General features: G+C 45.1%; 1 long non-coding RNA gene across 1 annotated transcript; it reads left to right on the top strand.

Moving 5' to 3' along the window:
- The first annotated feature begins 3,062 nt into the window (after nt 1-3,062).
- On the top strand, nt 3,063-11,859 carry LOC124106953 (uncharacterized). Its single transcript, XR_006856244.2, has 2 exons — nt 3,063-3,418; nt 10,053-11,859. It is a non-coding gene; the product is annotated as an uncharacterized LOC124106953 (long non-coding RNA).
- The last annotated feature ends 4,687 nt before the right edge of the window (nt 11,860-16,546 follow it).

The following is a 16,546-nucleotide window of genomic DNA, read 5'->3' on the forward strand; positions in this document are numbered from 1 at the left end:
TAACTTTTTTATATTTGCATATGTGTGTGACACATAATATCACATCTGAATCTATCTAGATCCTAAAGTGGATACAGAAATGAATGACGGCATAGGATACATTCATATGATAGAACACAATACAGCAATGAGAATGAACTATCTAGAGCTAAACGAAGCCACACTCATGAATCTCATGAGCTCAATTAAAATAAATCTGACACAAGAATATGTAGTATTGCTTTCCACGGCAACTGCAGTTTGCATTTCCACCAACAGTGGACCCGTTTCTTCACATTCTCTTCAACACTAGTCATTCTCTGTGTTCATGTGCAGGTGCGATAGCAGACATCCTAATCAGTGTCATGTAGTGTTTCCTTGAAATTTTGACTTGCATTTCTTTAATGATCAGTGATGTTGAGCACCTTTTCATGTGTCTATTGGCTGTGTATATTTTTTTGGAGAAAAGGCTATTTAAGTCCTTTGCCCAGCTTCTAATAGGGGTATTTTGCTGTTGAGCTTTCAAGGTTCTCTATATATTCTGGATATTGATCCTCATTGGATATGTGATTTGCAAATACTTTCTCCCATTTGGGGATTGCCTTCAGACTCTTCATATTGTCTTTTGATGCACAAAGTATTTTAATTTTCATCAAGTCCAATTTGCCTACCCCCTGACCCTTTGTAGCCTGTGCCTTCGGTATCATATTCAAGAAATCCCTATCAAATCCAATATTTTGAGACTTTTGTCCTATGTTTTCTTCTACTTCTAAGGATTTTGCACCTTTTAGTCTTATGGATAGATATTTGATCCACTTTGAGTTAATATTCTCTATCTCTCTTTCTCTGTTTTGCTTTTTGCAGTACTGGGGATTGAATCCAGAGCCTCACTCATCCTAGGCAAGTGCTCTACCACTGAGCTACACCCCCAACCCTTTTAATTTTGAGACAGTCTTGCTAAGTTTCCCAAGTTAACCTTGAATTTGCAATCCTCCCACATCAACCTCCAGAGTAACTGAGATTACAGGCATGTGTCCATTGGCTGTGTCAACAAACCTGACTTGAATTTTTTTTTAAATGTGGAATTAGGTAAGGGTTCAACTTCATTCTTTTGCTTGTGAATATCCCATTTTCCCAGCACCATTTGTTGAAAAGACAGTCCTTTCCCCATTGAATGGTCCTGGTACCTTTGTCAAAAGTCACTTCAACACATTTGTAGAACTTCATTGAATTGTCTTGACTCCCTTTGACAATTTGACCATTTATGTGAGGGTTTATTTTTCAAAAAAATTAACAGAATTATCATATGATGCAACAGTTTCATGTCTGAATATACATCCCAAAGAACTGAATGCAAGTTCTCAAAGATATATTTACATATCTGTGTTTATTTCAGCATGATTCCCAATTGTCAAAACAGGGAAGCAAACTGAATACCCATTGACAGGTGAATGGATAAATGAAATGTGATATGTTGGCACAATGGGTTGCTATTAATTTTAAAAAGAAGGAAATTCTGATATATGCTACAACATGGATGAACCTTGAACACATTATGCTAGGTGAAATAAACCAATCACAAAAAGACGAATATTATAAGATTCCACTCGTATGGTAAAAGTAGTCAAAACCAGACAGACAAAAAATGGAACGGAGGCTGCAGGGGTTGGAGGGAGAGAGAGGACGAGATAATGGCTTGGTGGGTACAGAGTTCCAGTGTCCAAGATGGAAGGCGTCATGGAGAGAGACGGCTCACACAACATCATGAACGCACCTAATGCCATTGAATCGTATGCTGAAAGTGGCTAAATGCTCCCTTTCATATTAAGCATACTTGCCACAATAATAAAATTTTTAAAAATTTATTTCAAGAATTTTGTGTGTTTCCATTTGTGTATAATTCAAAAACTAACCAAAGGTGTTAGAAATCAGGAGAGGGGCCACCTTTGGGAAGGAGCACAGCAGACAAATGGGGGATCTTAAGATTCCACTTGACTGAGACATGCAGAAGGTGTGTTTACCCTGACCTGGTTCATAAGGGCACCAGCACTTATGATTTATGCCCTTATCTATGTGCATGTCACAATTCAAGGAAAAAAAAAACATCAAAAACTAAAGAAAAAAATGCAGTCTACAAATTTTCCTTTATATTACCTCATGGTACCTTTGAAACTGAAAAGCCAAGGTCAGGTCCTCGGCAGAGAGGGAGTGGTGGTTGCTATCAGATTCCTACAAGAATAGGAGTTGGGATTGTGCTGGAAGCTGGAACCTAGTCAACAGCTGGAAGTGCCTGTTCAAAGCAGCATTGTAGGGGCAGTCCAAGGTCAGAGGTGGGCAGGAAAAGAGTGCACAGCACTTTCTCAATGAGCCCTCCCCTGAGAAGGTGGGGCTGAACTGCCAAAGCCTCACCAAGGGGTGGCACCCAAGGCAGCTAGGGGGTGTGTCCAAACCCAAGCTAGGGTTTATCCAAGGACAAGCTGCAGAAGTTGAGATCTACTACCACATCCTAAAAGAGGGGGAGGGCTGAAAATGGCCTTAAAAACCAATTAGCAGGAGATCTGGCCTGAATTGGGTTCGTGTTCAGTTCAGAACTGAAGATTTGGAGACACTTGTGGTCAGTGGTGCTGAGGTTCACAGCTAGCCCATGTTGACCATTGGACAAGGGGAGACAGGAAGTGAGCATCCAGCTTCCTTAAGATACACCATCGGAGTGGCAGGTCTGTAGGACTTTAATATGGATGAGATTTACCATAATAAGGCATTGCTCAATAGACAAATCTGAAAGACAGAGAACTCCAAACACAACCACCAACACAGAAGGAGACTCGGGTTCAGAGTCAGAATCCTTGCTCTGTGATTTAATAGCTAGGTGAGTTTCAAAAAGTTTTTGCTGTGGCTTTGTTTCCTCATCTGTTAAAGGGGCACTTTACAGGGTTGATGTGAAGAAGAAAGAAAAGGAAGTGCACCCAAAGGACCTGGCATACACTGGCTTCTATAAGTGGTAGCAACAGCCTAGAATAATAATGGCTGTGAGCTTAGTGGGTAGACACCGTGAAATCTATTTTGGCAACTCTGCTGCCATCTGGAATCTCTCCCAGTTCTTAACTGTTCTTGGTGTAGACCAAGCTGCTGGACTAAGCCGCCTCAGCCTGGTAAGGTGTGTTTCTGCTGAAGACTGGAGTTTCTCAGGAATGCTTCAGATGCCCTTCTTTGTGGAAGGAGCTCCTTGCTGTGGGACAGTCCTTGCCCTCCAGCCTGGGGAGAACCTCTACCCTGGAACAACCTGGACTCCAGTTCTGACATTATCAGCAGCCTCCTTGAGCACTGGTCTCCACGAGTCTCTGGAGGCCTCTCTCTACAAAGGCCTTTCAGGCTCCCTGGCTCCTTTCTGAACTTCCCGGCCGAATGCCACAGCTAGCGCTCAGGAACAGCGGGAGAGGTAAGGTGGGAGCCAGCGCCCCCAGACAACTCTTCCCTGTGCCTTCTGCAGCCTCCCCCTCCGCAGCTGCCCCTTGTGCTTGTGCTGTCCACAGGCTGCTTCTGGCTGAATGGCCCAAGAGGAAGTAGGAGCCACACCCGCCCCCAACCTTGCTGCCCACTTGCAGGCTTAGTTTGGATAACAAGATCTGAGTCTCTCTTAGATCATTTAACAGGTGTTGTCCCCAGAAAGACTGAGAACAAGCCTGGGTGAAGCGCGGTTCCTAATATCCATGGCCTTGGCCACAATTTCAAAATTAGATGGTGAACTTATGTCGATTTTATGGTGACATTGTGGGAGTAGATAATGATTGGAATGCGAGTGTTCCCACGTGTTCTTCCTGACATTCTTCCTGTGGGTTCTTCGTTCGAAGAAGATTCCAGCTCCAAGTATTTAGATCTCTCCTCCTTCACCCTCCAAGGAGGAATTTGTCTTGCTAGTTCAGTTTTGGGGGCTTTTGTAATGGATATTGATTATGGGGAAATGGAGAAGGAAGGCAGATAAAGGTAGCAAGATTCCTGAGGGCGGGGTGGGCTTGGGGAGCTTTTCGCCAGGTGATTATTAGGAAGGTGGAATTGCAGTATCTGGGGTCAGTGGGTGTTAGGAGAGGAAAACTGTTCGTACTGTCTGATTGCAAACTATCTTGACCTTTCATATCAAAATTTCATATACCGTATCAAATACGTTTCATGTAACTATCTTTCTTCAGAACTGAACCACATGGATCATGACTTTATAAATAATACAAGTGTAATGAAGAAAGACTTGCCCAAGTATCTCAGGAAAGCTGGGAAGAGATTTGAACAACATAGAAGGGTTGGGATTGTAACTGCAGCTTTTATAGAACAGAAACAGTCCTGAGAGCATCTTCTCTTGGGCCTCATATGGCATCTCTGCCTCTTGTGCCAGGCGCTTGGTGGCACCGCTTCACCTCCTAGGATGAGGGATGCTGGCAAAGCGCTAGCTGAGGTGGATTGAGCAGAGCCCCTGGGTTCTGATCTGCTCTGTCTTGTGACCTTGCACAAGTCGTCTAAGTCCACTGCATCTCAGCTTCGTCAGCATGACACCTCCCCTCTCGACTCTGACAGGATTCTCAGGAGGACAGTTTTTCTTTGGGAAATTTCTAGGCACTTCACAAATGTAATAAAACTGGTGTTTCTTCAATGTCAAGATGATATTTTCCATTGTATTATTGTTAAAAATCAGAGTGCTTTATAATTGATATATTTAATGCTCTGGTTGTTGTTTCCCCAAATGTTAAGTCAATAGCATGCCTTACAATCAATGTCACAGCCTAAAATAGACACAGCCTGTTTCTGTTTTCTGTTGCTCTGCACCACAACGTAGCAGTTTTCAACAATGCCTGTTTATCGTCTTGCAGCTTTTGTGGGCTTGCCGTCTGGGCTCTGCTAGATATCTCTGCTCAGAGACCTAAAAAGCTGAAGTCAAAAGTTGGCCTGGGCAGCATCTCATCTGAGGATTGGATGGATCCTCTTCCAAGCTTGCCAGTTATTGGCCCAATTCAGTTCCTCGGAGTTTTCGGGTTCAGTGCTCAGAGACCACCACAGTCCCTGCCATGGGGCCCTCTCCAGACATGGAAATTAGTTTCTTCAAACACTTCCTTCCCTTTATAGGGTTTGCCCAACTAGGTCAGGCCCACTCAGGATAATTGCCTGGTTAACTCAAAGCTCATCGGAAGCATCTGCAAAAGCCTCTCCCCTTTGCCATATAACACAACCAAATCACACTCTGTGGCTTGTGGGAGGCTCCTACAGCCAGTATGCAGCAGAGGCAGGAATCCTGAGGCATCTCAGAATTCTAAATGGACTGTGACTCCCAATTTCCTTTTGTGTCTTCCTGTTCCACCTTGAGATTCCAGTGACTCTCCAGAAGCCCCTGGTAGAACACTTTTTATTTTAATTGTTTTAAGACTGGCCTTGTTTCCCCTGGGAATTCTTCGTAGAGTGGCAAAAAATCTTGCTTAGCAAACCTGCTAGGATAGATAGTTGGTCCTTAGGGTTATCCACTAAGGACGATGGTCAGATTGCCTTTGGGGGGCTCAGAGAATCAATCCCCGACACCCTAAGGTGCTGGATGTCATCGATGGCTTCTCTCTTGATGATCTGTACTAGGACTACTGTGTAACACACATAGAAGAATTGAGAAAATAGGCCTTTCTACTCTCAGACTCAGCAAGTCAAGATCATGTGGTCGGATCAGTTAGTAGTGTCTTCCAGGGATGCTGGTGAGGAGAGTGACAGCCTGGGTGTCATCAGTTTGCCACCAGGGTCCCTAGCCTTTAGGCTTTGGGACAGCACCAACCCAAACCAACCCCTCTTCTTGATCATCTTCCAAGGACATGATTCCAAGACTGCCACCGTTGTATGTGCAGGACATGCGGGGTGTGTGTGTGTGTGTGTGGGGGGGTCTTTCTAACAGCTAGGAACTATAGAAGTGTCTCCTGCTAATGAGGCTATGTTCTTCACCTATGCTCCTACCTCTGAGCAGTGATAAAATACTCAAGCACAAAACACATCCCTAGAGCCATAGTCGGAGGTCTTTGGTGATCTCTGAGTAAATGGGACTATCCCTTGAAAGCGCTGCTTTGTCTTTAAAGAGTCCCTGTGCAAAACATCCTGATGCCCTCAATCAAATCAAGTCAGCAGAGACCATGCCTTCCTCTTCTTTGTAGACTCAACCTGTGGTCCTTTTCAACAGTGACAGTCAAGTTTATGACACTGACCTCTCTTGGGAATACCTGGGGTGTTGATTTCTCTACCAGTTCCACTAGACTATGAGTTTCTTGAGGGAAAGGAACAACATCCTGTTCTCGTTTAGCTCTTGCTGCCGGCATACAGCTCGACTCACAGTCGCCTCTTAATAGATTCTTTTGGAATGAACAAATTGACAAATGAATGGCTTTACGAAACTTCTTCCACGTACTCAGGACCAAATCACCTGTTTTGCTGGTTGGTTGGTTTGCTTTTCAATAAAGCCTAAAGCCACTACCTCTCTCCTTCCTTCATCTTTATAATAAGACAGGCTGGTTTGATGGCATTGAACCTTGAGGAGGTCAGTGAATGACAGCAGGCTCTGAGAGGAACCAGGTAAAGCCAGCGACTGTTCTTGTCAGCTCGTAACAAGCGGGACATAAATACACGTTAGGGAAGAGGAAATTCAAAACAGACACAGGGAAACAGGTTGAAGGCTTTACAAAACAATAATGTTCAGAAACCACTTAGTCAGTGGCAATGAGACCATGACCCTGGGCAAATCACGTTCTGTTGCTGTCATTGTCTGAATGACACACAATTTCATAAGCCGGGGAGCCCTGCCCCCTCCTGCCTGTTTCATTAGAACATAAATTATTTCCCCAGGGGTGAGTTTGGGGTGAGGGTGCGCCCTTTCCTGCCTTGTCAGCCCGGACTCTTGCGAGGGCAGCTTGCTCTTTTCGTGACTCTGCCACAATCTCACCCTTTTTCTTTTTCTAAATTTTTATTTTGAAGACATTCATGGAACATAAAGCCCCTGATAGTAGTTTTTCTTCACTAAACCTGCGGTGATAAACCTGCCGTGAACAAGTTACATTTATCTTTTTTTTTTATTAACTTTTTTAACATAGTTGCTTTCATCTTAAAACATGATTATTTTGACTTCAGGAAAATGGCTTCCTTTTCAATGGCCACTGGGAACCACAGGACTCAAAGTCCTTCAACTATCCTGTGAACTAGAGGGCTGCTACCCTAGGTAGCAAGATGGGGGTCTGCATGTCGTGTTTCCAGAAGCTTCCAGCGTGTGGAGGCCAATACTTTGCAAGGGAAACCGTGAGCTTGATGGTGGTCTCTGGTTCAACTCCATACCAGAGAGGGCAGGTGTGGGGTGGGAAACTGAGAGCGGAAAGTAAGAGCTCACCTGTCCTGGACTGGCTTGAGAAAATGCAGGAAGGAGTCAAGCAACTCACACTGGCTCCACGTGCTCCCTCGAGCCTTATGTGGCTCACCTGCACCTGGTGGGGACGCGGCCTCTGTGCTGAGCTCCAGCTCCGACAAACCCACTGCCGCTCTCCTGAGGAGCTCCCAGAGAGGATCCCCAGTTCAGTCTTTCTTAGCGGGCTGGCAGTGGACATATCATGGCTAGTTCGTGAAGCCCGGTCCTTTCTAACATGTGTCACCCTCCCTGATAGGAGAAAGGCTTGTGTGTTTCAGATATGTTACACACCTAGCTTGTCAGACAAATGTTTGGGCACCAAGTCCCTGATTTATTTGTCCCTGTAGTCATGTTCAGGGATCAATAAGGTATTAGAGAAAGGCTTGGGAGTGTTTCCTCAGCTGGCTTCCGGTGCTAAAGAAAGTTTTTCTTTGGAGTCCTGGTTAAAACTCAAATGCCATCCGAGGACAGGTAGGGAATAAATGAAAGAAGAGATCGCAACCAGTGACAAAGTCCCTTCCCTAACTAAAGACATTCAAATTCATTTGACTTTTTTAAAAAAATCACTGGCCAGCCAAACCAAATACCACTGTGGGCTACCTTTGGTTGCCAAGCCAAGCTTAAGAGGTCCTCTGGACAGGTCATATGCATCCTGTTCCCTGTGTAGCCTTGGGTGGCGGGTAAGGAGGCCCAGACAAGCCCTGACTCCCCCATTAGCCCAGCTTTACCCACTTGGCAACTTTGGACAACTATCTTGTCCTCTCTGAGCCTCAGAGTCTTCATTTGTAAAATGGAGATAATACCCACATCGTGAACGCAGGTCGTGAGGGTTAGGTGACAGTCTGTGGGACAGCATTTGCCTCTGTGCCTGTCACACATTTTTAAATGCTGGTGAACTGGAGGCCACAGGCTACATCAAGTCCCCAATAAGAGGTGTCCCTTGCAACCAACCAGGTCACATCTGAACCCTTGGAGCCTCTCTTTCCACAACTCTCTGGCTCCTCACCTCCTAGCCCATTCCTGGGCTTCTCGTGTCCCCACCCCCAGAGCAGGCTCCCCTTCCCAGGGCCCACACTTGCTATTGGGACTCAATTGCAGATTCAGCCTCTCTGGCTTGAGTCTGGGGCATCCTTCTTGAAAGGTGTCCCTCTGTCCTCAGATCTCTCTGGAAACCCCGGATCCATCCTTTCCAGAGCTATCTGGAACTCATTTGTACTTTTTAAATCCCAGGTTCCCAGGGCCCAGGATGCAGCATCCATGGGTAGATGAGTGGATTGTAAATTTGAGGCCTGATGGAAGATTTGGTACAGAAGGGCTCTGCTCACAGGGCCCTTGTTGGGGGTCCATCGGGGACCAGATTCTCTATGGCTACAGAATCCTACATGCTCTTTTCAACACCTCGAATTTCCCCTGAGTCCTACACAGCTGGCCCGTCCCAGGGTGCCTCCCCTTCTCAGAGAAGCCTTCCTTGACTGATAGCTATGAGTGAGAACAACCCTCCTCCACTGTATGCTCACGAATTGTTTCTTTTGTTGCTCTATTATAACTTGTACTTATATTCTCTATGGTTTGTTCACTGGTTTTCTTCCTATTAGTGTGTGTGTGTGTGTGTGTGTGTACGTGTGTATAATGAAACTCCAAAGACAAAATAGAAGTTCACTTCTTTCCATGTGAAACGTGGAGTTGGTTGGGCAGCTCTGCTCCAGTCACCTGACCTGCCATCCCCTGTTGAGTTGCCTCATCTGCGTGGTCCAAGGCAGCTCGCTGTGATGTTCCCATTCTTTCCAGTGGAAGGATGTACGGTGAGGTCACACACTTTCCCTTTCAGGGCTGGAGGAAAAAGTGATTCATGTCCCTTTCTATTAGATTCCATTGGTCTGAACCTAGTCACGTGACCACATGCAGCTACAAGGTTGGCCCAAACCCAGAGGTTCTATTGTTATTGTTAAGCAGAAGAAGTGGAGCTTGAGTGGCAATCTGTGAACTCTTTGACAGCCAGGAGCACGACTATCAGGACCAAGTTTCTTCTGTTGAAACCTTATACTCAGGCACCAAGGTTGGGGTGGCTGGGGATGCTGGTGGGTGGAGATGTAAGAGTGGACAGACTCAGGGTACAAGTGTGAGGTAGATGAGCAGGGCTGGCCTACAGAATCAAACAGGTACCCCTGATGGAACAGCCAAGGTGCCTCTCCCAGACAAGTGGGAACTTCCTTTTGCATTATTATTTAGCTTTTCAAGCATTTATTCCTTAACTACCCAACTAAATTCTAAGCCATTCAAGCTGAAAATCAAGGTAGGATATAATTATGGGTTCAAATCTTGTTTCTACCATTTAACAAGCTGTAAGAACTTAAGCCTCAGTTTTCTTATCTGTCCATTGGGGATTAAAATACCACCATCTGGAATGAAATGGGCTAATACATACAAAGGCTGGGCAGAGTGCCTAACGTATATTTGAAAAGTCAAATTTTTACACTTCTGCTGCTGTGTCCCCCCTCACGCATCCTCAGAACCTTACACAGGGATCATCAATCACTCTTTGGTGGGGGAGGGTGTGTAAATTGGGCACTGTGCTCCGAAAAGAACCATGCTCAAGCTGGTGTCTTCCAGTGTCTGCCCTAGCTCAGGTTCTTAATGGCACCTTCTCCACATGTTCTTCTTTCCCCAGAAGCAGCCTCCTCTTCCTCCGGGACTGGACAAAGCTGATGATCATGGCTCACCTTCAGAGGCCCGGCACTGTGCAAATGTTACCTTTTCTCTGAAGCCTTCCTGACCTCTGCTTCCCACCTGCTCCTTCCCAGGAAAGCCTGGGAGAATGAGTGGCTTCTTCCTGTGCCCTCCTGCTGCTCCCTGCTCTGCTTCCTATTGGGAGCGTGTATCCGTCTGGCTGATTCCATTCGGTGATAATACCCAAGCATAAGCCTGCGAAGCTTCTCCTTCTACCCTTTACGGTACTCAGGGACTTAGGCCATTAAAGAGGTTGTTTATACGCAATTCATCGAAACGTGACTGACCGAGGCCTGTGGACACACAGCACCATTTCTGCTGGTTATCAGAGCACAGCACAGGGGCAGGTGGCTCTGAATGTCGCCTCTCCATATCTCTTCCCTGCCTGGTTCCTCCAGGTCAGGACCCCTCCTCTTGGGCCCCACCAGTCCTGTTGGCACTTCCCCTTTAGGGTGGCCCTAAAGACTCTTTTCTGGTCTCAGAGCAGGAGCTTTACTCGGTCTCATCTTGTCATTTCCAAGCCTCGAGTCTCCCCAGAGAGAGACTTTAACAACACCACTCAAACCCCTCTCCTCCATTCTTCTGCCTCATCTCTTCACTGAGGCCTGAAGGCAACATGGCCTGGTACTGAAAAGAAAGGGTGGTAAGGCAGCCAGAGGCAGGAGGGTGCTTGGGGGAAACATTGGCAAAGGTTTCAAAGACCCGCCGCATCCCACTGCATGCAATTGCTATGCTGGTCTTTCTCCCTGGGCTGAGAGCTTCTTGCAGGTCGAACCTGCAGACTATTTGTTTTCACCTTCAAGACCATTGGATCATGTTTTTGGACAATGTTTATTCAATGAGTGGCCATACGTGTATATGAACATTCTTTGTTGGGAAATGGTTATAACTTACATGCATAAGCACTTAGATTTATCTCCATGATGCTATTTAATCCTCAAGACAATCCTGGTAAGGAAGGACAGACATTTTTATTTCTTACGTTATAGACAAGAGACCAGAGGACCAAGAGTCCTGCCTGGAGTTCTCTTACTGGCTAAAAGCAGGGCTGAGACTGAGACTAAGATCTGCTTCCTTCAAAGCCCATGTTCTTTCCATTACGAAGGAGAGGAGAAAATGGAGATGAGAAGGGCATGTGCCATTCTCAGAACCTCCGAGGCTGCACCCAGCCATCCTTAACCTCAGGGTCATATGGAAGCCTGGGGTGAGATGAAAATCTGAAAAGGGATGCTAATGCCTCACGTGGTCCCAGTGGCTAATAGGAGACTTCACCTCTTAAGCAAAGAATTCTCCAACATTTTGTTCCCCTTCCATTATTGAGGACCTAAAAGAGCTTTTGTTTATATGGGTTCTATCTATCGATTTTTGTGACAGTAGAAATTAAAACAAACAAAAAAAATCTTTGTTAAACATCTAATGTATAGACTGGCATTGCTTTATACCTTTACCTCTTTAACCCCTGGCTTAGTGGATGACAGCTAGAATCTTCAATCTTTTCTGATGCATTTCATCTATTCCAACTTGTTCCTTTATATGAAATATATGCAGAACATCCATCCTCATGCAGCTAGTAGTGGAGAAAGGGAGGTGTACCTTTATTAATAGCCTCTGGAGATAATTATGGATATTCTTTTTAGATACAAAACACAGTAAGGGAAAGCTTCCTAAAGATTAGTTGCAATGTGAAATCTGAAACCGTATCAATACAGTGTCCTATTTGCTCACATTAAAAAGCCCACTGAATTGTCTCACACTTTGAATGTGTCTTTAGCCCATGCTGGTTTGAACCATTAAGCATTGGTCCTTTGAAAATTATTGGTTAACTGAGTTATTCAACGTCTCCAAGTATAAGCACATTTATTCACCCAACAAAAAAAAAAAATCACTTATTATACTACCATAACTGCTGTCATCAGAAGCATCTTTAAATACTAAAAAGCTCCAAGCACATAATGGCAAATGAAATTTTTTTCCTCAAAATTCTGATTTTCATTCAGAAGCTCAAATATTGTCACTGGTGACAAGCACTATCAGTTGCTTCCCTTGTTACGACAGGCTCGCTTTATTCCTTTGTGAAGAAAATGTCTTCCAAACACCCGACAGGCCTGAATAACTATGGTTTGTCAGTCTCTCGAGCGAAACTTGTATTGCAGGGGGGAGGGGTGCAGATAGTTTAGCTTGCAACTCAAATGATTGCAGAAACACTTTTTTCAAGATAGCTGTTCTTATTTCCGTAGGCAGCAGGAGTGTTTTTGGTGTACTTCCCATTTGTTCTCACAGTAGTGTGAAACTGGCTATTTTTCCCCCCGTGAGTGCCTGAAAGGTGAAGAAAGCAATGGTCACCAATGTAGCTTGGTACCACTGCCTTAATTCATGCTAAAGCAATTTTATTCTTCTGTACTTTTGTGCCATCTGTTAAAATTCCAATACCACCAAAAGGCAAATAATGCTTTAGGATTATTAGAGAAATAGCTTTGACCTTGCAGATCCCCTGATAAGGTCTCAGGGACTCCCAGGGATCTATGGTCCATACGTTCAGAACCACCAACCACAAGCAGTAATTGGTGTGAATTCTGAGGTAGATGGTAGAGAAGAACAATCATCAATCTCATTGTCAGAGATTTGTGTTAGTTCTAGCCCTTCTCTGGTCCTCAGTTGTACCTTCTGTAAAAGGGGACAATATCCTCCTTACTCCATCATCATGAGAGGGAAGCTATGTGATGTACCTGCCGTTGCTTAAGTCAATATCCTTCTCTAGTTTCCAAGGCAACTATAGAAGGAGGGCCCACCTTCCCTAGGGGGAGGCAAAGGACTATGTACACCTAAAGCCCATAAAAGGAAAAATGGATGAATCAGACCTTCATCCAAATTAAACATTGGCTCAATGAAAGAGCCTATTAGCCTGGAAAGGCAAGCTGCAGACCAGGAGAAGATATTTGCAAGTCACATATCTGACAACGTGTGTCTAGAATAATAGAAAGAATTCTCACAAGTGAACAATGAAAAAGCTGTTAGAGAATAAAAACTAGAAAGTGAGCAGAGATGTGAACAAACATGTTGCCACAGAGGAAATACAGATGGTAAATATGCACAGGAAAAGATGTTCAACCTCATGGCCATGATGCCTTTAGGAAAACGCAAATTAGAACCACAGAGAGATAATCCCGGTTTCATACTGCACTGCAGTTTGGCAAGATAGTACCATCAGAAGGAAATGGCGAAAGGCACCCAGGATGTCTCTGTATACACAACTACATGTGAATCTATATATTGAAATCAAAAGTACTTTTTTAATAAATAAACAAGCAATATCATCACGGCCCTGCCTCAAACTTCTAAGACTTTCCTATTATTCTTAGAATGAATCCAAACTACGGACCATGTCTTATAAGTTCTACAGGATCTGGCCCCTGCCTCTGACTTCATCTCCAACCACTCTCTTCCCCATGGACTCCTTTCTTGGAATGCTTTCTTGGGATTTCTGAAAAGCTGAGCTTATTCCTGCATCAGGGCGTCTGCGTTTGAAGTTTCCTTTCCTGGGAAACTTCATTTTCCAGATCTTTATTCCATTTCCCTTCATCGCTCTGATGGTGATCAAATACAGAAGGGCCCTTCTTGACCACCCTGCCCCAGATGGCACCCACGCTCTTGCTCCCGACTCATCTCTTTGGCAGAATTCGCATTTGTGGATTTGTCTGTTGCCTGCCTTCCTGAGTAGACTATAGGTTCAGTGTGCGCAGGATTCTCACCTCTCGGTTCGCCACTGCATCCCCACCTGCCCAGCACATAGTAGGTGCTCAATCTATCTTGTTGAGTGAATGAGTGAATATAAAAATGGCAGGCTGATGTAGGTGAAGGTTTGCTCTGGCACATACACTCTAATTTGTGTGGACGTGCTGAAGCAAACCTTCCCTACATTGCAGATCCCCCGAAATGGCACAAACATACTTTATACGTGCCCAAAGCATATGCCTTACATTCTTCACAAAAAAAAATCTGTGTAGGTGTGGGCAAAATGATTCCAGGAAATATAAAGATCCAGGTTTGAGTTCCCACCTGGCCATTTTGGGGTCTGAGCCAATCACATCACCTTCTTGAGTTTCCATTTGCTCATCTAAAATAGGGTTGCCCTAAGAAACCTGGAGCTAGTAAGAATCAGTACCTCTCCTCTCAGCCTGATTCCCATCTCAAGGCATCACATCATCTGCCCACGCACCCAAAACAGGAACCTGGGTGAGTCAGCCTCAGCTTCCTTCTTTACTGCCCCCACACCTGACCAGTTGCCAAGTCTTGACTGGTCCACTTACAAATCCCACATAGCTCATCTGCCTTGCTTTCTCTTCCTTATACACCTTCTTATCTCTTGCCTACTCTTTGGTCTTTCCCATTTATCCTCCTTACTACTATGCAAATCTGATTGTATCAGTACCTTTCCCAGAACCCTTAAATCATCCCGCATTGTTTTCCAGATTGACAGCAAATCCCTTCCCTTGGCACTGATCTGTCCCCTGCCCATCTCTTAATCCTGATTGCTTGCCCCTCCCCGGCACTTCTCCTAAACCCCAGCCATATGCTGAAACAAGCCATACTCAGCCACATCCCCTGACCTGGCACAATCTGTCAGGACCTCCCAGGTGCTGCCTGGCACCTCTCAGGGTTCAGCTTAGCGTCACCTAGCGGGCATCCTTGACTTGCTTGTCTGTCTGGTGCCCCCGTCTGCGCTTCCATGATAACTTATACCAAGTTTATCACAGCACAGGTACGTACCCAAACACTTATCCAATGAGGGATTTGAGTAAGACATTAATGAGAACCTTAAACCTACAAATCCTGTACAGGCTGTGATGAGCTGTTTACAGGGTGGTGTTGGGTTTCTTCTTCCTCTTTTCTCTAGGACTAATTTAAGATGTTTAGTGGTAACCCTCTGGAGGTAATCTGGCTTCAGTTCTGCCCCAGGACAAAGGAATGAAAAAGATGCCCTTGGAACTCACACACCTTCTAACTTCTCCCAACTCAGTGTGTGATCTTGGCAAGTGAATGAAGTCTGAATTCAGAATGATGTGGGTTTGACCTCGCCCCTTAACCTCAATGAGGGAAAATCGTGGGACCTCCACAAAGGGTTGTTGTGAAGATTCAATAAAATCATGCAGGAAAAGCACTTAGAAACGGGGCCTGGCATGGTTAAGTGTCCAGGGCTCATTTATATATCTCCATCTAGTGGTCTGCACACAAGAAAGGAAGGAAAACAAGAATAACAAAAAAGAAAGGGTAAGAAGCATCAGGAGAGTGGAGATTGCTAGGTGGGAACCGTGCGATGAACTTGGCTTCAGGAACCCCAGCTCTTTTCACCTGGAACAAATGGAATGGACCAGAGAGACAGGAAGCCAAGACAGGGAGCTGGTGGAGTGGGCACTGCCATTTTTAAACAGCCAGGGTAGCTACAGCTTAGGCGACACCTCAGGGGATATGTCCAGTAGAAGAATAGGTTCCCATGAACCCAGGCACAGTGGAGACTTGGCTAGTCTGTGATATTCCTACCGAAATGTCATTTGCACACCTTCATCTCACCAATCAGTGACAAATATCGAGTTGATTGTCAAGTGCAGGATGTGGTGAAGGCTGAGGCCCAGGCTGAAGTTGCCATCCCAAATGGCTGAGCTGGCGTACTGCAGAAAGCACAGGCTTTGGACTCCACGGGTTGTACTCTCTGAGCTAAATCCCAACTGTGTGACAATGGCTATTTCATTTCACTTCTCTGGCCTTCAATTTTCTCATCTGTAAAATGGGGATAAACTACCAACTTCAAAAGATTTTAGAGTAAAATTGAGATGAAGATGAAAGTATAAAATAATCTAACTTGCAATTCCCTGCTTTATACCCAAATTGCTTGGTTTCCTTTCATTCCTAGCACTTATAAATATGACCTAAGATTATAAAATTTGCATGCGTCCCTATCTACTAAAACATAACTGTCATGAAAGCAAGGACTTTGTCTAGTATCTTGTTGGCCATAGTAAGCTCAGCACCCAGTACCTGGTGGTATTGGCTAAATGAACAAACTGTATTCATTTGATCTCTTCACTAATGAACTCCATGACAGTAGGTCTGCAAGTCATCCCAACTCTGAACTGTTTACAGCAACAATAGTCAAGACCTCTACAGATCAAGAATTTGGGAATGACTCGCTGTCCAGCTGTGGCCCAGCGTCTCTTCTGAGGCCACCCCTCAGATTCCAGCTGGTGGAGGCTTGGCAGATCCTGCAGGATCCATTCACAGGGTGGCTAGCTCAGATGGCTGGCAGTTTCTGCCCAGTGGGTCCTTTCCATGTGGACCTTTGACCTTGACCACCTTCCTGGTACAGCAGCTGGCTCCCCTTAGAGCAGGCTATCTAAGAGACCATGAGGAAATCTCACATAGCTCGACGATCTAGTACCA

This window comes from Marmota monax, unplaced genomic scaffold (genome assembly GCF_021218885.2).
Source record: "Marmota monax isolate L192 unplaced genomic scaffold, Marmota_monax_Labrador192_F-V1.1 WCK01_AAM20220418_F8-fsc00003, whole genome shotgun sequence".
NCBI classification, from domain to species: domain Eukaryota; kingdom Metazoa; phylum Chordata; class Mammalia; order Rodentia; family Sciuridae; genus Marmota; species Marmota monax.